Source organism: Lathamus discolor, chromosome 13 (genome assembly GCF_037157495.1).
Source record: "Lathamus discolor isolate bLatDis1 chromosome 13, bLatDis1.hap1, whole genome shotgun sequence".
Taxonomy (NCBI): Eukaryota; Metazoa; Chordata; class Aves; order Psittaciformes; family Psittacidae; genus Lathamus; species Lathamus discolor.
The window spans coordinates 3,867,303-3,893,680 of NC_088896.1; the positions used below are offsets into that span (position 1 = coordinate 3,867,303).

At 46.9% G+C, this 26,378-nt stretch overlaps 1 long non-coding RNA gene across 1 annotated transcript in view; it reads right to left on the reverse strand.

Annotated features, from left to right (window-relative positions):
* Window positions 1–644: 644 nt before the first annotated feature.
* LOC136021589 (uncharacterized) overlaps window positions 645–26,378 on the reverse strand; it is a 95,915-nt gene continuing 70,181 nt past the window's right edge. The window contains exons 3-5 of the long non-coding RNA XR_010615837.1: window positions 13,830–13,891; window positions 1,280–1,390; window positions 645–694 (exon numbers count right to left, since the gene is read on the reverse strand). This is a non-coding gene — a long non-coding RNA (uncharacterized LOC136021589). The remainder of the gene's footprint in view (window positions 695–1,279; window positions 1,391–13,829; window positions 13,892–26,378) is intronic.

A 26,378-nucleotide genomic window follows, 5' to 3' on the forward strand; every position in this document is an offset into this window, starting at 1 on the left:
CAGGCAAGATGAAACATTAACCCACGAAGAGTGGGGATGGCAGTAGCACAGACACACAGACTAGAGGCAAAGCCACAGTTTGTCTGCATTAAAAATGCAACATCAGCAGAGGTGTCTGAAAGAGTCATTTATCAATTCCTGGATTAGAGAGACATCTGAAAGTAAGTGCACCACTTATATACACAGAGGCACAAATTGTCTGCTGAGGAAGGAGAGCAGAGCTGCAGTTTTCGTGCCTCGGAAGTTCCTCTCTCTAGTCCTCTGGGTAAATGTCGGGCCAGAATGACATTAAGCATGGAAAATAGGAACCTTGCTCATGGTAACAGGGGGTACAATTCATGTGAGCAGCCGGGATGGAAACTAATCTAATGCTGCAATTTCAGAGAAACAATATAGAGCCACTCACATACATCATGATTAATGGCTGGATACCATAGTGTGAAAACCATTTAAAAAATGGCATTTTTGTCACTGACAATGTTACACATATAGTAAAGGTCATACATGATAAGAGCATTATCCATATTTCTTCTGCAAACATGCTTAACCTTGTAGAGCACAATTCCCTGGAAGACCGGTGATCCATCTCCGGCTGCAAACTGCGCTCTTCACAACCCGAGAAGGCAAATTTTACATTTCTATCACTCCCATCCACGCTCCCGCAGACTGTGGGCAGCCTGCACGCCTGCTGAGCCTGAAAGGGATGGAAATGTTTTACAGCAGCACCTACTCTGGGCTTTCCTCCCTCCACTGTGTCTCTGGCTGTCGCCTTGCGCTGGAGCCACGCTGGAAACCCACTTACTGCAGATCCCCTCTCTAAAGCCTCCCTGAGGAGCCCCTTTAGCACCCTCTGACCGCAGGCAGATCCCACCAGTGGCTCTGTTCACTCTCGCCTTTGCTACCTGGCAGTGTTTAGCAGCAGGAAGTTGGTAGCTGGTTGACCAGCTGCCATCTGCAGAGAAACCTCACCCCATTCAAGGATGGAGATGGGCACCTTGGAGATGTCCTGCTGGAAAGCTTAGATGAGTCCACAGCCAAGACATTTCCTTGTTTAAGAGCTGCATTTAAAACACACAAGTCCCTGCCGAAGGGTAGATTGGCTCAGCCCATGGAAGAGACCCCTCTGTGCACCAGCAGTGTCATTTCAGCTCAAACCTCAGTCCGACCTTTGCCACATGCCTTGCCATGACTTGTTATAGTTGCATCCACAACTCGCGTAGTCCTCCAGACTTGCTGAAACCCACAAACACCGATGCTATGAGCCAGACTATAAACCTACCTTGCAGCTCGGGAAGCTTGGCTGAAATGTGGAGAAGCAACAAAGGTCTGCAATCTGCAGCCCTCTGGAAACCCCACAGAAAGGGGGAACTTTCTGTGTATTTGCCATTTTCTGCTGACACAAAACACAAGAGGAATTTTTTCACTGTGCTGAAACAGATCTACCCACATTTACATGAGTATTCACTGGCCACACCATGCTCTGTGCATTTGCATCTCAGGGTCTTTTTGCTGCTAGTACTGAACTCTGCTGCTGCTCAGGTTTAGCTGCAATTCAGGGTTACACTCTGCACTAACAAGCCAAGCACAAGATCTTGTTATTGCTTATTATTATCTACAGCAAATAAAACCCCTGCATGAAACAAACATTTGTGTAGTGAGATCCAGTGTAAGGCTCATTGCATCAGGTTAGATTCCACTTTAAGCATCCCTGAACACCTCACCTTGAGCAGGGCTTGGGTACAAGGAAAGGGGCTGTGCTCACTGAAGGATGCTGTTCAGCAGGCCACAAACATGAAGAAAAAAAGCAACCACTAAAACAGGATAAGCAGCAATGCAGTTCACCACCTCTGCCTGATGAATCTCTGCTAACCAATAAGTATCCCTATGAAAAGTGCAGGGATGCCATCACACCTTGGCGAATGGGGTCAGTGGGAATCCAGAGGATGCAGACAGGGTCTCTCCCCCATCACCAGCTCCCAGCTCCACAGCAGATCTGACCTCCCTTGGAGAATAGGACATGATCTCACTCTGGAGGAATTTCATCTGTAGGAGACTCTGGAAAATGCTATGGGAGGAGATGGGAGCTCAGTGCCTTTCAACCACCTCCTGGAGCCGGGAGCTTCCCCCATTGGCTGTGAGACAGGGCCTGGAGCACTCCTGCAGCACAACCCTGGGTTCAGGGGGTAACCACCTCATTGGGAACAATTGCCATGCAGTGATTTCTGCATCACTTGGAAAAGGGTGACCCCAGATGTCCCCGAGGGTCCCACACATCCCCAGCCTGGTAGGGGTCAGCCCTGGTGTGAGGAGGTGGCGTTGGGCAGGGAGGATGGAGGGAATAGAGGGGACATTCCAGGCTGGCATTCACAGCTTGTCAGCTCAGCTTGTGCTTTCTTATGCGAACAGCACAGCCAAAGCTTCCCACTGCTCTCAGGCTGGGAAAGCTTTTCCCCAGAGTGGTTTGCAAAGACTGGCTGGACCAAATTATTCTTCTCATCATGAATGCCTCTCTCTGAGCCACCTTACCCATGCAGATACTCAAACGTTATTAATATGAATGAATGCATCTTGTCTCGGGGTGTCTCATGGTAGGAGCCATTTCAGAAACACCGGGAGGGTGGAGGGAAGGAGGAAACACAATTGAGCAGCCCTGGTTGCATCTGTCCTATTCCTCAGATGACAATTTCTCTCTCCCAGGAGCACCACAGACTAGAGGCACTCACAGACTATACATCATTCAGGCTTTTGCTTTGCAAAATTAGCTTTCTTAGCCAGGAAACAAAGGATTTGCTGTATTGGATCAGGCTGCTGCCATGTCTGCTGCTGTATCCAAGCTCTGGTACTTAAGAAACACGGCAGCTCTCCCCTGTGCTGTGCTGGCCAAGCCCCTGCCTGGGAGCTGCCTGCACAGTCAGAGATTGCTTCCAGATTGCCACCGAAATCCAGCTGATGCTCAGTAGCAGGTAGTTCAACTTCTCTGCTCATTTTGTCATCTTACATCCCACAAATTGCCGGTGTTATTTAGTCCTTTTAAAAACTCAGTCAGGATGTTTATCTCAATAAGAGCCTTCAGCATTGCCCTCCATAAAGCCAACTACACACCACATAAAAGGAGGGGTTCTTTTTATTGCTTCAAAATTTACTGCCCTGGCTGGTTTACTTTATGCCTGTTAATACAGTGAAAGCTTTTGGAAGGAGGGGATGGTGATGGGGGATTGGGCAGGAGGCAGCAGGAGACAAAGGTACAGGATGCGGTTAACACAAGGGCTTCATGCACCCAGCCTGATGGAAAGACCCTAACTTATAACACATTGAATGGCACAGGCAAGGAGAGGGATGTCTGAGAGAGTTCCGCAGAGGTTCATGGCACAGACCATACCACAGCTCTCCTGCAGTGGGTGATGGAGCTGTGGGTACCACTGGGCTGTACCACGGCCATGAAGGCTTCTAATTCTTCCCTTCTTATGCAAAGGGGGCATGAAGGGGGCTTTGTGGCCAGATAGACTCTGCTTTTCCCCATAGACCCAAGTAGAAGGGTTCATACCTAGGGAGAAATACTAAAGGTGACCCAGATCCCTGCGTCTGTAAACACAGGCTAAGCAGACAGGGTTGCAACCTGGGAGATGCCACTGTCTGCCATGCCAGCAACAGCCTCTTTCCTTTTGACCTTTAACTCCTCCTGGCCCAAACCAGAGCACACACAGGTCATGTTGCTGTTGGGTTGAACTTCTAGGCAAAGGCATGGAGAAGAGGTTTCTTTTGGGATGAATGCTGCATACTGCTGCCAGGATGAACAAACATGGGCTGTGCAGCAGCAGCAGCTTTGCTTCTTGTTGTGCAGAGAGTACTGCAGGGTACACATTTCCTCCCTCCTCCACTGACCTGATTCAGTGAGTCCCAGTCTCCAGTATTTTCAATAGGACAGGGAAACTGCCCCAGTCGGATGCAGAAGGGAAAACGTAGCATCTCAAACACAGAGAGATCCAATCTCTAAACCAAAAGCCATGGCCAAGCTCTGCACGACTGCTGCCTCTCTCTATCCAAAAGGCAGGGCAGCCACTGGGTACTTACGCAGAGCTCGTGTGCCCACTCAACACCTCATCATACATCTCCTTATGGACCAGCTCACAGGGAAACCTCCCTGAGCCCTTGGGCTGTGTCTGTGCTCGGTGTGAGCCTGTGTGGCTCTCAGGGCACATGGAGCACACGTAGTTCCCCTCAGCTACCTCCTCCCCGCAAGACCAGAGGTAACAGAGTGCTCTCTGCCATCTCCTGTGAGCCAAGAACCAGGAACTGCTGCAGAGATCATTATTCTTGCTAATTACCAAGCAACATCAAACAAGGCAAGCATTTTACTCCTCATCACCGAATTTTGTTATGCTAATTAGAGTTGTATAAGCTGTTGCTATTAAACCTGGAGAGTCAGAAAAACATTTGCATTAATACCCACAAAGCTGCATCAAAACCTAGTTATTAGTATTTCAATGAGGTTCAGGTTATGGGGAAGCTGCTGCCATTTCAGGGGCTGGTTTGTTGTTTTGAAATCCTGCTGTGAGTGAAAATATAACTAAGTGCAGGGTGAGGCCTCACGCAGACAGTACTTCTTGTACGTGGGGAATTAAAAAACTAAGGAGACTTTGATCAGGAGAAGATCTAAAGGGGAGGGGGAGAGGGGAGGCACAGCAGTGCAGGGATTTAGCTGCTCTGTGTATACTGCTGCACAGCCAAGGGCTCAGGGCCCATAAGTACCAACTGTGGATGCCAGGCTGGACTTTACTACTTGGATTCCTGCATCCCAACTGTTCCCAGACACTGCTTGATCTGCGTGTTACGGGTTTGACTCCAAAATGCAGCTGGGAACAGGAGCTGGCTCCTGCCTTTGCGTGACAATTGCTATCTCCCCTTCACCTTGTGCATCACAGAGAAAACCAGGGTGTTCACCAAAGGGATGGGGGGGCAGAATCTGTGGTTACCAAAACGCACACACCAAGCCACATGTCTAAACCTTCATGGGGAACCAACTCTGTAACAAGAATTGGCAATTCCTTCTTTTTAGTGCCAATCACAGCAGCCAAGTGTTTCATCTGAACCTCTCACAGCATTTCAGACAGGCAAATTATTCCCCCACATGCCTCTTTGATACAACAATTATCACCATTTGATGCATCAAATACACAAGAAATATTTAGGGGAGTCCAAACAGGCAGCTTGTGAGCAAGGGAAGGGCTACTTTAACCCCTTAGCTCCTAGGGCTTGAGTGAGTTATTTGCAAAGACACACATTATTATTTCCTTCATATGGAGGTGCTGGTATTGACCCCACATGAACTGGTATCACGGCAAACCCTGTACACACAGGGGGGCTGTGACAGGTCAGTACGCAACAGACGGAACCCATCAGGGAAAGAGCTGGGGTATAATTTGAGGTAGGAGTAAGCATCCTTACCCCAGGTTGTTAGCACTGCACTTGACCTGTGTGAGAGGGAAGCAGGCTGTCCTAGGCGGATCCTCAGAGCAGGCTCCATCAGGCAGCAGCCTCCCTGACCCCTTGGCTCAAGCCACAGAACTCCCTTTGCCTGGCATTTATTTCTCAGTGAGTAGCAGACCCTATTGGCAGCTGGGTGCAGCTTAAATAATACATCTTGAGCTCTCTCTATAACCCATGGTGTTATTCTATTGATGGGGCCACAAGTTATCTGGTTTTAGCAGACCATTTGTCACCAATTCCTGGAAAGGGGGAATAATTCCTTCTCTCACTGAATGTTTCTATCAAAGAAGAATAAAAAAAGGGAAAGAAAAGCAATTCTTCCATTTTCTCTTTGTGGTGGAAACATGCAGCTGAATTGGTTAGCTGTGTGAAGGAAGTGGTGTTTCAGTAATGATGGATCGTGGTGGCAGTGTTTCGTGCTCCATCACTGAGCTGATGAGGAGGACCCTGGATGCACAGCACACCTGGTACCATGCTGCCATTCAACACCTCCACTGTGCTGAGTGGCCACTTGTACCAATGCACTGACTCATGGGATGCGCTGGGTGAAGCACCCAGCTTGGGGGTACATCCCTCTCCCCCAGCACCAGACCCCATCCTCAGCATCAGCCTTTCTGAGTTTCGGGGGCTTTGTGCGCTCTGCCTCCTCCCCAGCCTCACTTCCCTCCGCATGCATCCGAGAAAATAAACCACAGCAACTTTGCCTCCCGAATCAGCCAGGTTGGAAAAGCACTTTGAGCCCATCAAGTCCAACCATTCCCCAGCACTGCCAAGGCCACCACTAACCCGTAGTGCTGAGGCCTCGTCTCCATGGTGTGTGAACATTTGCAGGGATGGTGCCTGCAGCCCTGCCCTCTGGGGCAGGAATTGTTCCTCAGCTCCACCTAAACCTGCCCTGGTGCAGCTTGAGGCCGGTTCCTCTTGTCCCATCACTTATTACTTGAGACCAGCCACACCAGAAGACGATGTTAACGCTCCCTCTACCTCAATATGAATCAGAATGAGAAGAGACAAACACAGGCTGGGTGCCACCATCCTACAGGCCCTATTCTAATGCTCTGCCCTCCCTAATCACAGGCAGATTAAGAAAGAAAAAATCCCCATCAGCCACACTACGGTTGGGAGAACTCTAAGAAGGATGAGGAAAATGAAGACACTATGAAATGCAATAGATGTCAACTTCTACTTATTTTTTAATTTCATCTCTTACAAGCTTTTTGGAAGCTAACATGATTAAGTTCTTCACACAATTTATTAGCATCGTGTTGGAAATCCAGCAGTATATTACACTGGCTGAGTAATCCAATTAGTAAAATGTATTTATTTAACCAGAATATTAGCTGCACACAATCCCAAATGAAGTAAAGTCCCTGATCCTGGGATTCCTCTCACTTCTTGGAATTCGTTTACCAGCGACAGAAAGGCTTACTCTAATGAAATAAATATCAGCCCTATGTTTCTGGAATGATACAAGAAAGCCAATCTTGCTGCTCAGCTAACTGCTTTTTGTCTCCTTTTTCTCCAGCAGATACCAACAGCATACAGGTTTCACAGTAGCATAAACGTTTTTCTTGCTCTCCCACTTTGCTCTCCACCCATCCTCAAGAACAGTCCCAAATCTCCCCAAGCCCAATTAGATTCCTACTCTTTACAGCCATCAGATCACTCCCAAAATTGGGAATTTGGAGGTTTTTTCATTCAGCAACCCACATGCAACAGTGAAAGAGCTTTGAAATAAAACCACTGTGGGAAGCAAAGGCTCCCGAGCCCTTTTTTCCCCTGCTAATGAATGAGCTGAGTGACAGCCCCTGAGCCTGGAGGTCTGATGCCCCTGCAGCAGCATCCCCACCATGCTCTGATGCTGGCCTGACTCAGTGCTGAGCAAAAGGGGCTGTACCAGGATGTATACAGCTTTTTAGAGCATTTTAGGCACCTTTTTCCTTTACATTTTCCCTTTCCTTTTTATTTCATTATTACCTTAGACCTAGCCAGCTCCTAACACAACACATGCTCACTTAGGGCTCCTGGCTCCCAGTTGACCCTCCAAGGCCATGGCAAGGAAAGGTGGAAAAGGAAAGGCAAGGAAAGGTGGTGGCAGGAGAGCCACTGCCTCTGCAGCCTGCCCCAGGGAACGCTTTGCTGTTGACCGATGGTGTTTTTCCAAAGCTGCTGCTCCAATTTATCTTCATTAATTGGCTTAATTAATTATTTTCCCCTGTGAGCAGCAGTGGGAGGCTCAGGCAGCAGCAGCAGCAAGGCGGTGCAATGCAGTGAGCCAAGTCCTTCGCTCTGCCCTGTCACTGCCAGGTGACCCCAGTGCTGTGGGCAGGTTTTGGCATCTCCCCCCGCTTTTGGATTTGGGCTGGAGGGGAGCTGCAGACACCCAAGTCTTCACCCGTTCAAATGAGGTGTGGGAATAAAAGACTTGCTAATAATGCAGCACTATAGGAACCAAAAATCTGGGATTCTGGAGAGTCTGTACATGTCATATGCCAGCAGGAAAAGGCACAGAGAGGGTGGGTTTGCTTTCTTTCCTCATAACCTGTTTTTCTCCCACCTCATGGTGCAGGTCCTCCCTCTCCCCACGTTGCTGCAGCAACACCTGTGAGGCGGCTCTGAAAGCTGCTATGGCAAAGGCAGAGAGAGAAGGAAGGGACTAACGGCTGGAATTAATAATAGACATCATTTGCAATGTGCATCCGAAAAATGAACGTCCTGAGGCAAAAGATCTAATTCTGTGTTTCCTTTCAGATCCTCCCCTGAACGCAGCCGGCGCTGGAGAAGGGAAGTGTCTGCGCCAGCGATGCGCTCGGGCTCGGTGCAGGAGCCTGTGTGCTGCTCGTTCACAGGCAGGGAATTTGAGAGAGATCCTCCTTTTAATGCAAACAGGAATTACCCATGTAATCTTGGGATTAACAGAGCCCAAGGAATTATTTACACTTCCTAAATGAGGGAAACTGTATCGGCGGGTAAGTCAGAGACAGGGAGACATGGTGGGGCAGAGTGACTGTACCTGCGGACACAGGAGCCCTGGCACTTGGAAATGGATTCAACGGAGGTTGCACAAAATATTTGGTGTCTCTGAACAAAAGCTGCTGCTGAGGTGTAAAGCAGACAGACTGATGCTGCCCTGGGCTTGTTTCCAGGGTGGCAGTCATGCGAACTTCAGACCCTAAACCTGTGCCTGCAGATCTTCCCTGCATCACAGGGTGCAGCTCCTCATTCTCCGCCAATGATTACAGCAGCAGTAGGAATAATTAAGACCAGTTTCTTGTATTTTATTGGATGTCTCTTGCAAAGACTCTCCCACAACAGCCCATGTCTCCTCGGCAACACCCAGTGTGACTGCAGGGTGTGGGACACGGTCCTGGTCCTCCCTGGTCACACAGAGCACCCCGTGGTTGACTCCACCATCACGCTTTGAAATCAGGCTCCAGTCACCCAGAGCATTCACTACACTGTGCTTTTCAGTCTTTACTCCTCAAAAGCTGCAATGACAGGCAGCAGAGCCTCAGAGCCCCATTTTCTCCCAAATGCTGTAGTACTCATAATAATCACAGTAACAACAACAACAATTACAATAACCCTCCATCCTTCACACACCAGAGGATGTCGAGTCAGACTCCATTTCCAAACTAAGACATCTCACATGCTATTCTCCCTCCCCTCCAGACTAATAGCTGACAATGTATGCCTTCCACATTAATGATAAGGGTTCAAGGAGAAAGAGACTGCTCTCCCATTTCGCTGACATTACACTCTCCTATGTACCCACCAACATACCCTAAGGCAACAGAACTAGTAATAGGTTCCTCTAACTGCCTCCTGCATCAAATTTGACATCGGGTGCTTTCTTCTTCTTTCCCATCGCTCACCTTATAACTCTGTCATCATCATTGATTTTGACTTAAGGAGAGAAAAAAAACCCCAGCCCTCTCCCCCTGCCTGTTCAGCATCAGGGTGGTGGAGCACAGCTGCTGCAGGGACTTGGAGCAGGGCAGGCCAAGGGGCTGATTCTATTTCGCTTGAGTCTCAGTGGTGGACGGATGGAGGCATAAAGCCGGGAGCATTTGCTGCACCCACACCCAGCAGACCGGATTTGCAGCCCTGGAACACCATCACGGGCGGAGGGATACTTCCCAGCTTGCAGGCAGCACCACTCAGGGGCTCAGTGGCTTTTTGTGCTGGGCTCATCTTGCCACTGAGATCAGGATTTGTCCATTATTTAGGCAGCATTCTTTTCTCCTCCTTCTGTCTTTCTTCCATAGAAACAACAACTGGAGTGATCTCTATCTACTTGTGGACTACACCGCTCTATATAGTGAAACCCCTTCTGTCACCTCCCTAAATTCTCTGCATCGGCACCTGCAGCAGAAGTGATGTCCAACCCCAGCAAACCACTGGTGTGGCAGTGAGAAGGGGTGAGTGGTGGCTTCCGGATGGAGGGGTGAAGGACCCTTCCTAGAGGCAATCCCAGGGATGGTGACAGTTATCATGAACTCATAGAATGGAAGAGAACCTAAAGCTCATCCAGTTCCACCCCCCTGCCACAGCAGGGGCACCTTCCACTAGACCAGGCTGCTCAAAGCCCTGTCCAACCTGGTCTTGCCCCCATTTTCCATGGGGTGACAGATGACGATTCCCCCTCAATTCAGTTATTGATTCAGATGATCAAGGTTCTCATTCTCTTCACTCTAAGAGGAATTTGGCTGGATTCCTGTGCCAGCACTGGTTGCTTCCTGGAATGGTACTGCCAGGAGACACCTTGGTCCAATTGCCAGCTCTCATCTTTTACAACTGCATCCTAAGGTCTGTCTTACAGGGGCTATGGCAGTGCTGGAAGGGGAAGTGATCCACCAAACCCCCCCAGCATGGGGCAAGTCCTTCCTACTGCAGCCCTGAGACACCCTGCCCGTGTGATGTGGGACAGCAGAGGCTCCTCTTGCCTGGTTTCTCAGCAGATAACACAGAAACGAATCCCCAGAGTGCGGCTGACCTGCAGCTGCTGTTTTCTTTGATCTATGTCAGAGCCTATTTACGTCCTCTGCTTAAAACAATCCAGTCTGTGGCAGCAGTAATGAAACTGTGTACCATCCAGCAGCTGTTTGGCTGCTACCTGAAATGAGTTTCACTCCAGTCCTTATCAAGCAGAAATCCTTTTAATCATCAAAACTGCCCCAGCCTTATTGGAGCTGTGATGGTGCAGTGATTCTAACAGGGGAAGGCACATTGCAAGCCAGGGACACGGCAAGAGTCCTGAACTGCTGGTGATTTTCTTCCAGGGTCACAGCCACTTTGGAGGCAGTGAAACCTGTAAATGAGGTCTTTGGGTGCAGAGACCAATCCACTGCAGACAAGGACACCAGCAAGTTTTAATGGGGTCCCAGATGGTCCCTGGTGTTTTCAACGCAGTTTCACTGGTGGCCCAAGCACTCTCATTAAAGTGAAAACACCAGCAGCCATTTAGACACGCTGATTTTGAAGCCCCTGCTCCTGATATTGGCAACAGAGCAAAGAAGGATCGGTTCAGGAAAAACCCAAAGAGATGGACTCCAAATCCATGTCTCAGCCCAACGAGTCTCCTAGTGAAGGACTTAACTAAGGAGGCAGTGAGTAGGGATGCTGCACAAGGAGCAGGGAATGTTTGCCCAAAGCTATTTTGAATTCATTAAAGAGGATGGAAAGAGCTGGGCTGCTCCACTGAGGGACCCAGCATGAGGCCGCATAACCTGCTTGTCCCACCAAGAACTAATGATCACAGCTCGCCTAGCGAGTCCCAGGCGCTCTCCACTCGCTGCTTGCAAACAAGCTGCAGACCAAAAGCAATTGGAAGGAATTATTTGGGAAATAATTGTAAATAATGAATGAATGGAGCGAACTGCAAGCTGCTTACAGATAACTCACCCACAGAAAAGAGCTGAAGCTGCCGAGTAGATGATTCACTATTGATTATTTCCCCAGATCTAGCTGTAACCTTCTAAAGCATTAATTAAGACAAGTCTTCATAGCTCAGCGTATTCTAATGTGTTCCAGGAGGAAGAGCTCTCAAGAACTCAGCACTGCCCTCCTGGAAGGAAAGAGATCTGGAGTTTCACACCCTGCTCCTGGCTCCTACCTGGATGGGGAGGAAGCTGAGAGTCACAGAGCAGAGCCGAGCACCAGCCCATAACCCAGTGACATCCCCAACAGCTGATGCAAATGTTTCAGCAGGCTCCAAGTCAAGGTTTGTGAGCTCCTGTGTATGGCAGGGGAAGACTGGATCCTACCTGGCTGTTGGCTGGATTTCAACCAGGACAGCTGCCTCTTGGGATAAACCCTTTAAAGACAGCCAAGGCAATCTGGCTAGCCCTGCGAAGGCTGCCCTTAAATGACCTGTTGTCAAGTCTGCCCTGGAAACAGCACGTAAATGGGTGCTCTAAAACATGTCTCAAAAGGACCCTGTCCGTGTAAGTACCCCTTGTGCCACCCAGCCCTTCAGAAAGGTCTGCGCTGCTCTCCAGGTCTTCGGCTCTGACAGCTCCAGCATCAGCTCCTGTACCCAACAGGATGCCCAGAAGCACAAAGCTCCTGGGGTTATAGTAGGGAAAAGCCACTTGGTATAATCTTTCAGTTATATCAAGTGACTACAGCTGCCACTACCACTAAATCTGCCAGGCAATGGCACATACATGTAAATACAAATACATCAGAAACTGCCTGGCACCAGTAGGCACATCCCACTGACAGGAGCACGGCTTCATTGTAACTGAACAAGCCTTCAGCTAATGAAACACAGGATTGAGCACAGGCATGAAAATCCAACGGAATGATCTAATCCAGGACAGCACAATTCCTGACTCAGACCCCAGAGGAACACAGCTCATGATGCTGAGGGAAAGGGACAAGTTGTTGCTCTCTATCTGGGCTCCTGCAGAGCTACTGATCCCCAGCCCATCACCCCAGGACTTCTGGCACAGCACTTGCGGGCAGACCCGTGCTTGCTCTCCCCACACCCTGAAGAAACAAGGATGTGATAACCTGGCACCCAGCTGAAGCTAAAATGCTCTTTCAACCAGCTGTTTAGCTCAGCATTGCCCAAAGCATGTTTGCATCATATATGGATGACTTGAAATATGGGCAGAGCAAGTTAGCATCTGCATTAAGCAAGCATACGATGATTTTTGCTCTCCTAACTTTGTCTCAGAAAGAAAGGCAATGAAGTTGGAACCAGCTGTGAAATGCAGGCAACCTATAACTAGTGCTTTTAGCCCATGTCCATGTTCATTGTGAACTACCATAGCTTCTCCCAAGAGCGGTCCCCAGTTCACATGCGTATGGTTTGCCAGCAGAGCCACCAGACCCCTTCTCACAGCTCAGCACTGTTTGGTGTGGTACTCACTTGGCATCACATCATGGTCAAGCCACAACCAGTTGCATGGCCCACACAGCCTTAATGTGTCCTAATTTACACACAGATTAAAAACAAGATTCCAGTAAAAGCCCCTTTCTCCCCCATCAGATGCAATCAGCCACAAGCTGTGTCTGACAGGGCTGAGCTTCAAAGGTAAAGTTCGACTTGACCACTAACCAAGAAAAGATAGCAGGAGAGGAATTAAAAATTCAAATAAAACTGAGCATAATCAGTTGAATTTCAGCAGTATATCTAGATTTTTAACAATTTCAATGCTTCTACAGACTGTTTGAGGCATGTAGTGAACATTATTTCATACCAGCTTTGCAAGAAAACCTTGTCAAGATTGCAAACATTTGAAATAACCATTTGAAGGGACACGTGGCGCAACAGCTGACTTCTCGTAACACAGGTGCTCAAGCTTAACCCTTCAAGATGACCACATGGAAGCAGATAACACTGCATGCTTCATAGCTGCATTCTTTTTTATACACACAAATGTGGGATTAACCAATTTTCCCTGCCCAGTATGTTCATTAAAAGCATATAAAAAGAGGAAGACAAGAAAATCTCAGTAGCTTACTTCAACAGTAACAGTACTTCCATCTCTCTGCTGCCGATCTAGTGACCAGCACTAGGGGTCACACACTGCCCTTGTCTCAGCACCACCTCATATGCAGGTGGGCAGCATGGTGCTGGTCACAAGTGGTCACTAGGATGTGACCCAAGTCATACAAGCTGCTCTGCTAGCCCTCAGCCAGCCCCATGCATGAGCCCTCATGCCAGCACGAGGGTAGGCCAAGGTGTCTGCTTTGAGCTTGGTTTTGACTGAGCAATGGACCATGTCAGCCCAGCCCATCTCCTCCCAGTCAGGTCCTGCACGGCGGCATAGCTCATCATCAAACATACGAACAAATATTCCTCAGGGAAGTTATCGAAGCGAAATCCCTACCTGCTCTTGACTCCTTCAAAGGCTGTTTTCTGGTAAGGGTTTATCTGATGGTTTATGCTTTGCTGAAAGACAGAAGAAAACAAAGAACAAATCCTGGTCAGACAGCAGTTTGGTTAGAAAGGATGGGATGCTCCTAAATGGGAGCAAAGAAGCATTTCATGTTTACTTTCATTACTGTCTACTGCATGTGATACACACTTAAAAGCTGGCATAATTCTCTCCACCTAATTTATTCTATTTTTCCATCCATCAAGCTAGTCTCTTTTCATTAGCTCTCTAGGACACAGGAACAGATGAAGTTAAAATGAGTAGGTCTCCTTCTTGGTGCTGTTCCTTTCCTCACCTCTCTCCACCTCAAAGTCAATCTAAATCCTCTGCAGAATTCAAGCAGATTTTCATTGCCATGGGTATAATGTGCTCCTTAAAAAAGATCGGAATTACAAACACTGAGTAAGGATGATCAAGATGATGAAAGACACAGAGCAGCTTTGCGAAAGTTATAGGAGGTGGAAAAAGCACACGTGTGTGCCACTTCACTCTGCCATGGACAAACCCTGTGTATTGTAGATGCTATTTTGCTTGACTGAATTTCCTTTAGTTTGAAAAATAAGTGCCTTTGCCCTAGGAGCAGAATGACCTGCATCCATCTCCTCTGTCACCATGAAGTTCCTATGTCTGAATAAGTTTGGTTGTTGAGCTTCTGCATTTCCTGGCCAAAGCTGGTTTGGCTGAGGAAGGGCAGAGATGTCAGGAGCCTGCTTGTGTGTCCTCTCAGCTAGAGACTTCTTGTGAGCTCCTGTGCAGTGCTGACACCCTTAGCAGAGTTCATGGTGATATAAAACAATGCTGCATCCAATTGTCTTTATTTAAACGAGTTTCTAAGGAACCTAGACAATAAACCTTGAAAAAGCTTCCCTGGGCTCCCACTATGCTTTATTTGACCCACTTCTAAAGCCCAGCAGATTTTATCCTATCATTTGGGAGTGATCTGTGGAAAAAAGGCACTGCACACATGTGGTGGAATCACTGTCCCTGCAAGTGTTCACGCACTGTGTAGACGAGGCCCTCAGTGCCATGGCCTTGGCAGTGCTGGGGGAACAGTTGGACTGGATGAGCTTAAAGGCCTTTTCCAGCCAAGTTGATTCTATTACTCTATGTCCCTCTCATGGGAGCAGTCCAGGAAAAGCCACTCCAGCTTCTGGCTGAGGACCCTTTTCAGCATCCCCTCAACATAGAATCATAGAATCATAGAATAGTCAGGGTTGGAAAGGACCTCAAGATCATCCAGTTCCAACCCCCCTGCCATGGACAGGGACACCTCTCACTAAACCATCCCACCCAAGGCTTCATCCAACCTGGCCTTGAACACTGCCAGGGACATGCTGAGAACCATCCCAGTAGTTAGTACAACTGACAGTGCTGCCAGTGGGGAATATCTAGGCCTAAATCCTTCTGTGAAACAAACACCTTGGCATGGGAGTGAGCTTTCTGCACCAGATGGACCCCCTGGTCTCTTGGTAAATCTGATTCTTAGGCTTTGCCACAAAGAGGCTTAAAATTAATTAGCAGATTTTGGTTTTTAAGTTCGATGTACAAGGAGTGTGTGAGAAAGGACATTCATTAGGAGCTTTCCAGTACTTATAGGCCAAGACAAGGATTTATAGTCTGCGAGCGAGTTCCTTTTATAAGAGGTAGTTTCAAACTGTTAATCGTCACAAGCAGGTGCCTTGAAGATGAAAACATTCCCTATTTACCCAGGAAGACAGTCAGGAAGGGGAAGGTTTTCTGATTCTCTAAAGCTGACTACTTTCACCAAAAAGCATCAGTCCCTTTCAGTCCCTGTTTCCAGAGAGCCGTCTGTCACCCAGCAGCACTGGGAGGTAGATAAGTGACAAGAGCTGATACATGGTGTACTACGGAAGAGAACCTTCCAACAAGCAGACCAGCACAGTCTTCAGCTACTGGGAGCTAACTCGTCTGCTGCTGACTGTAGACCACTGCCGATATTGTTCCGCAGCAGCACTCATTGTAACTGCCGTAAAAACTCGGCTAGATGGTAAGAAATCTGTCTAGTTAAACCACTCAAAAATATTCTTCAAACATCTGATCTTGTATTATAGAATCACTGAATGGTTTGGGTTGGAAAGGACCTTAAGATCATCAAGTTCCAACCCCCCTGCCATGCGCAGGGATGATTCACACTAGACCATGCCACCCAAGGCTCTGTCCAACCTGGCATTGAACACTGCCAGGGATGGAACATTCATTACTCCTTGGGCAAGATGCATCTGCAAGTTAAAGCTTTTCATCCACTCCAGAGGACAACAGGAGATCCCTCAGTGTTGGAAGTGAAGCACTAAGATACCATTGAATGGTATTTACCATCTGCAGCATTGTGTTATCTCCACAGGAGCTTACAGTGCCCATCAGCACTTGGAAGAGGAGATAACATTAAAAACCATGTACGAGCAGTATGGTGTGGTGCATGTCAGCACTTCTTGGTCCTCCTTTTCTGTAGGAGCTTACATGAGAATGGTGGTGCTGTCAGGCTGCTGTGTTGCAACAGCAACAATGTTCTGCTGCATTAGCAATACTAATTTGCTGGCTTCTTTAGTCTTTAGTAACTCCTACAAGTGTTAATTGATATATGTGCAAGCCTTTGGAGACCAAACCTTAACCAAATCAAAGAAGTTTTGCTTTGTCATAAATCTACTCTGCACATACACGACATGGAGAAAAATCCCTGATGTTGCTGGAACACATTCGAAACTCATCCTTGCCTTCGTTATGTACCTCTGCTTTCCCCCTTGGTATTTCGGGTGAAATTTCCTTTGGGAAGAGGCTGTTGTCTGTGTTTTGCTGATGTTATTTTGGATCAGCTCTGAGCAACAGCAAGCAGCTCTGTATTTAAAGCTTGCTCCCATCTAGCTGCTCTAGCAGGCCTAAAAATGGGAAATTTAAGGAGTCTTAGGCTAGTTTAGAATTATTTCAAGGACTCAAAGAACCAGAAACATAGAAAATGCTAAGCAAAAAGGACATTATTTATAAAAGGAAAAGACTGGGTTGGTAAACTGGACTGCAAACCTCCTCCTGCCATCCCAGGCTTGGTCTGAGATGACAGAGGAATTTAAATCTTATCCTTTCAATCATGAGAAAAGGAAACCATGTCTTTGCATGACTTGAGATGACCCAGATCTTTGGAAGGAGAAGTTCTCATGAAAAGAGCTGGGTTCTTAGGACAGAAATCATTCCCTAATCGCACTGCCAAGCCCCTAGGGAAAAAAATACGGCATGCCTAGAGCAACCTGCTTCATCAATATTACTCCACTGACCCAGTTCTTACTCTCAGTTTTCTATTCAATCCTAATAAAGGTGGATTTAATGTACAATAATGTGAGGATAGCAGAGGTGAGGGTATTTGCTGTAAGGAAAGCATAAGGAAGATAATATTACCAGGCTACACTACATACAGCTATAACTGTTCAAGTATTAAACCCATTTTTCACCATCAAGAGTGTTATCCAGCAGCAGGAGAAATACAACCAGGGGAAAATATCCTTAAAGTGAAGGAATTGATGGTCGAAGCCTGAAAGTTTGGTAAAAAGCTTTTCCACTTCATGTCCTACAAGCTGTCAGCACTCGGATGGAAAACCACAGATCAGTAATTGCAAAGGACAGCTCTTCTTCCTTCCACTGTCTCTGTCTGTAAGGCAGGAGGATGGCGAGTTCATTAATTATCTCCAGCATCAGTTTACTTGAAGATCTTTTCTTCCAGCAGCGCATCAAAGGAGGCTGATAGAAGCTTTGATTAGAGAGATAATGAAGGAAATCTCTAATAGATTATATCATTTCTTGCCCGTCTGCAGCCATTTGCAAACTGGCTGCTTTTACAGGGCTGGGATTCACGTCTGGAAAGTATCACAAGCATGTAAATCCACCTCAAATGCAAAAATCTATGGAAAAATTCAAGTAATTGCATGTTTACCATATTCCTGTCAAGGGTCTGGAAAAAAGATACCAGCTCATCTGACTTGCTATAGAGCAGAGATTTTCCACATGTCCTGTTTGGGCCTCTGATTCCTTGGAGATAATCCATATTTTGAATTCACATCAGACATGGACAGAGAAAATTTATTAGCTAATACAGAGCAGGGCGAGAGCAGAGGCAGGAGGAGAGCAAATGCTGGGGGGGGTGGTGGTGGTGGTGAGATAGACAGTTTGATGTCTACCATTGGGATCTGTCCTAGGAAGCCTTTTGCTAACGATGACCATTAGGAGGGGTCAGATGAGGGCCTTTTTCTGGTTTTCTTTGTTTCTGGTGGTTGGGTTTTTACCTGTCTAATCTGGCCTGCTTTAACCTGCGACACAACATCTCCCTCAGTGCTTGCTTCAGGCCAACAGGAGCCCTCAAAGGGCAGAGCTGGTTCCCACTGCAGAGGAGGAAACTTCAGTGCTGCAGAATCCCAGCTGTCCATCCTTGTCACCCCAGGGCCCCACTGTTCTCCTCTGCGTTTGAAGTCCCTTGGCGATTTTAATGCCATTTCCCTCCTACCCACACTGCCAAATCTAATTGTGTGGAGAAATGAAGTGTCAGGTTCTAACACACCAATGCACTGTGCTGATTCCTATCTCACACAGATAAACCCTGAGCCATTCCTAAGAAGTCCCAGTGGCACATTTAAGCAATCTATTTCTCTTAAGATGAGACTGAAGATTCTCCCCTGTTGGCGTTTGATGATTAATAAACTATTGGTGGCACCAGTTCTGCTGACCCTTGGATGCTCAGGAACTCCAGCATCTTAAGTGAGAGTCTGAGAAAGACACTGTGCTAATGAAGGAATTGCTAGGAATTGCTAGTCTTATAAGACAAACACCACCATCACCACGTTACACACCGGAGCCATCCTGATCTTTCACAGGCATCCCCATCACCCTGCTCTCATCCTAGCAAACAGGTAACAACAAGAGATGCTACAGCCCTTGCCCTGGGTCCCTCCTGCCTCCCCCATCCACCATGGATAAAAGTAAAGGCAGAGAGGGAGCAGAAAGTGTTTTATGGGGTTAAACGTCCCAGTCTGAAGTAAAGCAATTTCCTTCGGTCTCCTGCCATTTCCTCGTGGAGGCTTATCATCTCCAGCTGGGACAATATAAAGGCCCATTTAATCGAGATCCATTTAACACTGAATCACACTAACAAGATTACTTAGCCAGGGCTAATTCTGCATTTGCTGAAGTGCAGTATCCAGGGTGAGTAATCTTTGTGTGCTGGTGGCAGGTTCAGAGACAGGTTAGCCACTGGCTTAACATCACAGACAAAACATGGGAAGTATACGGCAGACCATGACAGTGAAATTGCAGCCCAGTTCACCTACTGGGCTATTTCCTTCCCCCTGCTCAGTGGTATTTGAGATTGGTGCAAGAGGGTTTCCTCATTACCCCATAGGATCCTAAAAGGGGAATTATTTTCTTTGTCCTCAAAAGCAGCTGAGCAGGCAATACAGCAAAATCCTCTTCAGTCATTATCTGTTAAGTGCATGGCATCCTTTTGTGAGTTAAATGACACAGTATTTCTTGCATGGGACTGAATTCAAAAGGTTTTGCCTTCCATCAGGAGATAACTCAAGATTTGAGTGCTAATTGAATACATTTATATGCACACAAGTGATAGGCATTCATACAATTTCTTAAAGTAGATTCTCACCATTCAGTCATTTAAAAATATAGCACTAAGGGCTCTATTATTTATGATTATTAAATCACAAATCTGAGTAGCAAAATACTTCACTCGGGGAAAGTGTGAAGAGGCTGTTTCAGAGGAAGAAAATCTCTTTTTGAGAACTCGCAGAACACCACATCATCGCAGGAGGATGCTGATAAATAATATTGTTTTACAGCTAAGGCTCTCAAAGTGACTTAGGTAAATGGATTAATCCTAATCACCCCTTCAGATGTTCCCAAATCCTCTCAGTAGTCAGAGCTCAGGTTGACATATTTGGGTGAAATCCTCACTTTTTAGTGTGCATTCATAGTGGTTTGGGTTGGAAGGGACCTTAAAGATAAACTAGTTCCAGCCTCCTGCCACTCACTGTGCCATCAATGTAGGGTTTGGGACATGCTTAGTTGTTCCCTTCGTTGCTTTGAAAAGATGGTTTTGTTGTCACTTCGGGAGGGATTCATCTCACCTGGTGTCAGAGTGACACAAGGCAAGTGTCTATATTTGAGTCAGTCTCTTAAATGCGTAAGTGGAGAGAAATTGGAGTGATTTCTCTGACCCATTTCAGGTAACCGCCAGGAGATGAGAGCAATTGCCCGCTGGAGGTGCCCATTTCTCTCCATTGATGGTAAATGAGGTCTGAGTGCTCAGTGCAGATGCTGAGACCCGGGTGCTGCCTCACAAGCCAGGTGAGATGGATCGTGTCAGCATAATTGCAGCCTTTCAAAGGCAGAGTCACCTTTTTCATTTGTTTCATTGGTTTTTAGCTGGGGAGTTTATTTCAGCCACTTGAGGAATTTCCCAAGTTTTCATTTCTGTCCAGTATCTTTTGGTCTTCCTCCCCATTTTGGCAGATCATCCTCCAGGTTTTACTTGGCAACCCAGCCCAGAATATCTTTTGATGCTCCAAGGGCTCACCTAGGTGGAAACCCAACCCAAGGGTGGTTCAAATCCCCCTCCATAGGCTGGCTACAAGCTCCTCTGGGGTGAGTAAACTCTCCATTTCTCCAAATAAAGAGCACAAGCTATGCCAGGCCAAAAGGTCTGGGCTAGAGATGACACAATGATCTATAGAGATCCCTTCCAACCCCAGTCATTTCATGACTCTGTGAAAAAGGGAAAGTTCTCCAGGGCAGCATCCTCACATCTGATCTGGAGATGCCCATGCTCAGGGTGCTAGCAGGGGCATGCTTTGCTCCTGGAGTGACACCCAGCCATTCAGCACTGCTGGGCTGGCAGCTCTGGGAAGCTTTAAGGCCAAAAACTCAAGACACCTCTGGAGCTGGGAGCCTTTAGGGTATGGCAGGAGCTGGGCAAATATCATCATTTATATTCAGATTTCTAAGCCTGTTGTATATAGCCCTGTCGTGGTTTAAACAAAAGTCATCCATAAATCACACAGTCACTCTCTCACTCCCCCCCTTCTTGCCCTCCCCCTACACCCAGAGAGACGGAGAGGAGAACTGAAAAGAATGCAACTCCTACGGGTTGAGATAAGAACAGTTTAGTAACTAAGGGATAACACAAATCACTACTGCTACCATCAATGATAATAATGATAAGGGAAATAACAAGAGGAAAGAATACAGCACCTCAGCACCAGCCGACCAATAACTCGCCCCACTCCCCCCAGCTGAGCACCGACCCATACCTCGTCCAACCCTGAAATCCCCCAGCCCTTCCGGGTCACTCCCAGTTACCTCCCTGGGCATGACGTGCTGTGCTATGGAATACCTCTTTGGTCAGTTTGGGTCAGGTGTCCTGTCTCTGCTTCCTCCCAGCCTCCCCTCCTCCCTGGCAGAGCATGAGGCTCAGAAAGTCCTTGGCCAGACCAAACATTTGAGCAGCAACTGAAAACATCGGCGTTATCAGCACTGTTCCAAGGCCAAAAGATCAAAACACAGCACTGCACTAGCTCCTAAGAAGGAGAAAAATAACTGCTGCTGCTGAACCCAGGGCAAGCCCGCATCCCATTCGCAAAAAGTGACTTAGACTTTCAGAAAACCAAACACTCGTTAGACACAGGCTTCAGGCCCAGGTATGCAAAAGCATAGAAGTGTGTAATGCTGCTTTGTGTGCCTGATGCACAGCAATTCCAGGATGAGATCGAATGCTTACATCAGAGCTGGAACCAAGTCCCGCACGACTCTGGCCAAGTGCTGAGGTCACTTGTGAAAATGGGATTTCTGCTGAGATTTGTAACTTCTTTTTGATTGCATTCCAGAGCTCAGAGCAGACATATGCACCCATCTTTCCTCCTATTCAACTCAGGCACCCAAACCATGCCCATGGTAGCTGCACACTGGGAAGGCAGTTTGTTGGTCACCTCTACATAGGGAATTTCATATATTTGAGGTCCATCACCCCGATGCCTAGAAAGTGGCCAAAAGACTTGGAAGCTTGTAAGAGAAACAGGCAGACCTGCACGAGAAACTTGACTGTGTAAGGCTTGTTTCCTTGAGAAACAAGGTGTTCAGTCAAAACATTGGAAAAGCTTTCCAGCTGCCCCCATCACTTCATCCTCAACATCTGAAAGTACAAGAATCTCTAAGTGAATAAAGGGGAATTAAAATCTGCTCCAAAAATATGTTCGAGTCGCACTGGAAATACAAGGGACTTCCTTTAGCAAGTGCTCAAGGGGGTCTCCAACTATACAAAACCAAAACGTAACCCACTCGTATTCCTCCAGATAGCAGCCAACCAGCCAAGGAGTCTGGCTGCACACAGACAGCACTATGCCTTGGACACTATGGGAGGAGCTGAGAGCCTTGGACTGAATTTCTGACACAGGCAATGAGAGCATCCCCTCAGGCAATCACCTTCTCCTTCCGTCCATCTGCTGTGCACAGGGAGCAGTTTGGCAAAAGGCTCTTTTGATTTATTGGACTATGAAGCCCAAAATCTCAGAGGCAGGAGCTAGATAACTCCCTGCTGCTGCAGTGGAGGCAGCTCAACTCTTTCTGCTCTGCTGGGACACCCAATGGAACTGCTATAAGGGGTGCAGAGTATGGTCTACCAGTGGTACAAACTACTCCTATGGTGCAAGTAAATGTGTCACACATGTGGCCATGCAGAGTCTCAGAGACAGAGCAACGCAACAGACATCACACCACACACTTATTGCACATGCAGCTGCGAGGACCTCATGCCCCTGGCTCCTCACTGCGGTGGCAGGCATCAGTGACACACAACCTCCATCCACACCAGCAGGGCAGCGCATTGCAATGAAAGAATTTCCAAGCATTTTTCAATGTTAATGGTGCCTATATATATATATATATATAGTAAAGGCACAGACTCACACATGGCAAGTGTAAGCCCAAAGCTTTCTTTTCTCAGTTACCTTTCCGGAACCTCTCAAAACCAATCTGCTGGCTGCAGATTTCTCCATTACTTGTCATCTTGTTTTGATATAATGCCATCATCTCTAATTGGTGGGGCACAAGGGCTTGAAAGACATTAAGCCCTGCCTGCACATGTGCTGAGCAGTTACCACAGCGTGATAACCATCCCTCCACGTCCCCCTGCCCGCACGCCCGCCGGCTGGGCAGCAGTGCCTGACCCTCCTTACAGCAGCCACCAAGGCAAAGCGGCTCGCTCCAAGCAACAGGACCAAGAGGACTCCATGGGAATCGTTATTAACTTGGCTTTAATTACAAACTAATTTCCTCCTGCATAGCCAGCAATTTCAAGCTCTGTGGAAACTATAAGGAAACAATAGCGTGCCTTTTCCCAGCATAAACAAACAGACAAAATTCAGAGCTTAAAGAGAGAGTAGTACAATTAAATACCCCAAATGCAACCATCTGAGAATTTTTCCTCCATCTAAGCAGAAAGCATTCCAACTAAATACATGATTTTTAAGGCCATCCAATTTTACCAAGTTCTAGGGAAAACCTGGTAGGTCTTTTTAATGGGAACTGCTTGCACCTAAAATATGCAGAGGCTACCACCTCTCCGTAATAAGCTGGTGCTGTGGGTTGCTCGCTGGCTTGAGTGGTGCTGAAGCTGTACTTAGCAGCTGACAGCTTGCAAGGAGAACTGGGGGAGTATGAAGGCTTGTTAGCAGCAAGGTTTTCCCAGCTGAGGCTCACGCACGCACTGATTGGCAATTCAGAGCACGGAGTTTATCCCGGTGGAGCCTCCATATGTTTCTTCCCCTGGAGGAGCGATGAATGTCAATTCACCCCTTGGGGTGCATCAGGCAAAAATCCTCCTGAGGGTGAAACGAGAGCTGACAGCCCCTGGCCACAGGTGCCTGCACCAACTTCCGCACTGGTCAATTTTGCTGAGAGGCAGGAAAAACGAAGCTCAGTTTGCTGCATCGCCATGCACAGCGCTGGTGTGGGGTTCCCCTCTCAAAATTAGCTGTATGGAAACGTAGATAAGGGTAATAGGCACTTACATACCATAACCCAAGAAGATCAATGTTTATGCTGGTAACTCATTAGCACACCTGGGACTTCCCCAGAGTACTTGGCAGTACCCTGAAAATTCAGACCGTGACAGTGAACCGATAGCTCTACCCTGATCTATTCTGTTCCTGTTCTGTTCTCCTAAACCCACTGTGATATATCTGTAATCCTCATGTCTATGCGTCTCCTATCACCCACTTTCAGAGCATTCTGCCAGCGGCTCTTGATGGGCTTTCCAGACCTTAATTAAGCTTCAAGACACCTCTGTGAAGTTGACTAATATAATTAAGTGAATCTTGCAGATGAATAAGATGAGGAGAGGTGAGATCAAACAGCAGAACGACGGAGGAACAGCTACCCAGTGGCAAAGGAGGTTGCAGGACCCGGAGACTCCATCCCTGATGCCTGACAAAAATCACTGCCTGTCCCATCCCATCTCTGTAGTTTATTATGCCAGGATTTTATTATGCCAGGATTTTCTCCTGGAAAGGGGATAATTTGGACTATTGTATTAACAAGAAAAAGCAGATTTTGTCATGAAGGCAACAAGGTAGAGCTGCTATCTCCAGCAATACCATACAGGGATGTTTCTTAGGAGTATCAAGAATAGCTGTGCATGTACATGCAATGACAGATTCTACCATTAATTAAGCTGATGGGAAGGCATAGTCCAGTGGCTGCTTTCAAACAAGGTTTTTGAAATTACAGTAATTGTAGAGATTATATTCAAATCATTCTTGCTTTTTCCGGGTGTCTCCTAACAACGTCTTCTGAGATTTCTTTAATTTCAAAGGAAACTGGAAGAATAGTTTAAAAGGAAAGCCTGAATCTTGCTAGGACCTGAAGTATGACTTGTCTCAAAAGTATAGAAGAGTTATTATGGACTTGAAGATAAACATGCATCTAAATTCTCAGTGACTGAGACTTTACTAGACCATTGCCCTCGGTCTTTTCCCTGGAAGTTGATGTTTAGAATGAAATATTAAGGTGCATTTCATTAGTATTAGGGTGCAAGAGGAATAAAATGGAACATTTCCTAGCTGGGAGTTGAGCTGGATCTGTGATATCCCTCCTTTCTAGTCCTTCAAAAGAGCCTTTCCCTGGAAGTTCAGCACATTCTCAGTGCTTAAAAAGCTCTTACAAAGGGCTTTTTACTTCTGTGCCTGTTTCCAAATGAGATGATGCTGTGATCTCCTAAGTACTGTGGCCACTCATTGCTTAGGAAGCTCAGCCTTCAGGGGCACAGGTTCCAACATCATCTTCCATTCAAAAATGCAGTGGTAGAAGCACTTGAGAAGAAATCGCTCCTGTAACACTTGTCAGTTAGCTTTCTACATGTGCTGGGCTATGCTTGCCTTTGTTCCCACCCTCCTAACATGAGCCTTAGGACTGTCAGGCAGCAGCAGAGAAGCCACGGATTTCTCCTCTTCCCACCTAGGATCTGGTGACTGCATCACCTAACACTCTTCCTAAGTCCGAAAGAGCGGACAAACCCCACACAACCAGGGGTAACTTTATGTGATTCCCCTTTAAAACCATTGTTTCCCAGGGCTGGGACACTATATAGCAAACTATGGAGTGATGGCAGCTCTTGGGACCCAAGCCATGCTGATTTCATTGTTTTGCCTCATCTGTTTCTTTATACTGTGTCCCAAGTGACTACCCCATAGGAATTCCGGCTTTTCATTTTTCTGCTGTACAAGATGTCAGCAGATAACAATCCATGCTTCATTGGTGCCATTCCATAATTGAAAGAGCCAGCAATATATCAGGCTTGGAGTCTGCAAACCTCATCAATAAGTACTCTATTACTTAGGCGTAATTTTCCATGCCCCCCAGATGAGACACCAGGCAGTTAGGGTTATATTGCTGAACCTACACTTCACTGCAAACTGTTTAAGATAATGTCTACTAAAATATAGTCTATTGTCGCAAACTAGTTTCTCAGACAACCAGCGTCTAGCAAAAATGTACTTAATATGCAAAGCTGTCTGTTTAGGTCTGTCTGTTTTCCTGTAAAGCTATCTCAGGAAAAAAGAGATTTGTAGTGCAAACTAGCAGCACAGGTTTCTTTCCAAGTCAACATACACAGACTTACACTTTTCTATAGGACCACATTTTTTCCTGTGTTACCAAAAGGATTTTTTTGCTTGACTTATTGTGCATTTTCAGCTTGTAACAGAGACCTTAACAGCTTCTGCAGCGTTACTGACTGTGTGAGGGCAGTGTGAAACTTGCTTGGCCTCTCTCTTTAGGTTTAATTTTCCTTCTTAAGCTTTATGTAGCATGGTAAGAATCCGCTTCCTGGTCCATTTCAACAAAATCTCATCAAGTCCAAAGAGTTGCCCCTTTAAATAAATACAAGGGGCTGGAGTTTTAATTACTTTCTGCAGAATCCCCTTATCTGTCAAAGCAGCAGCT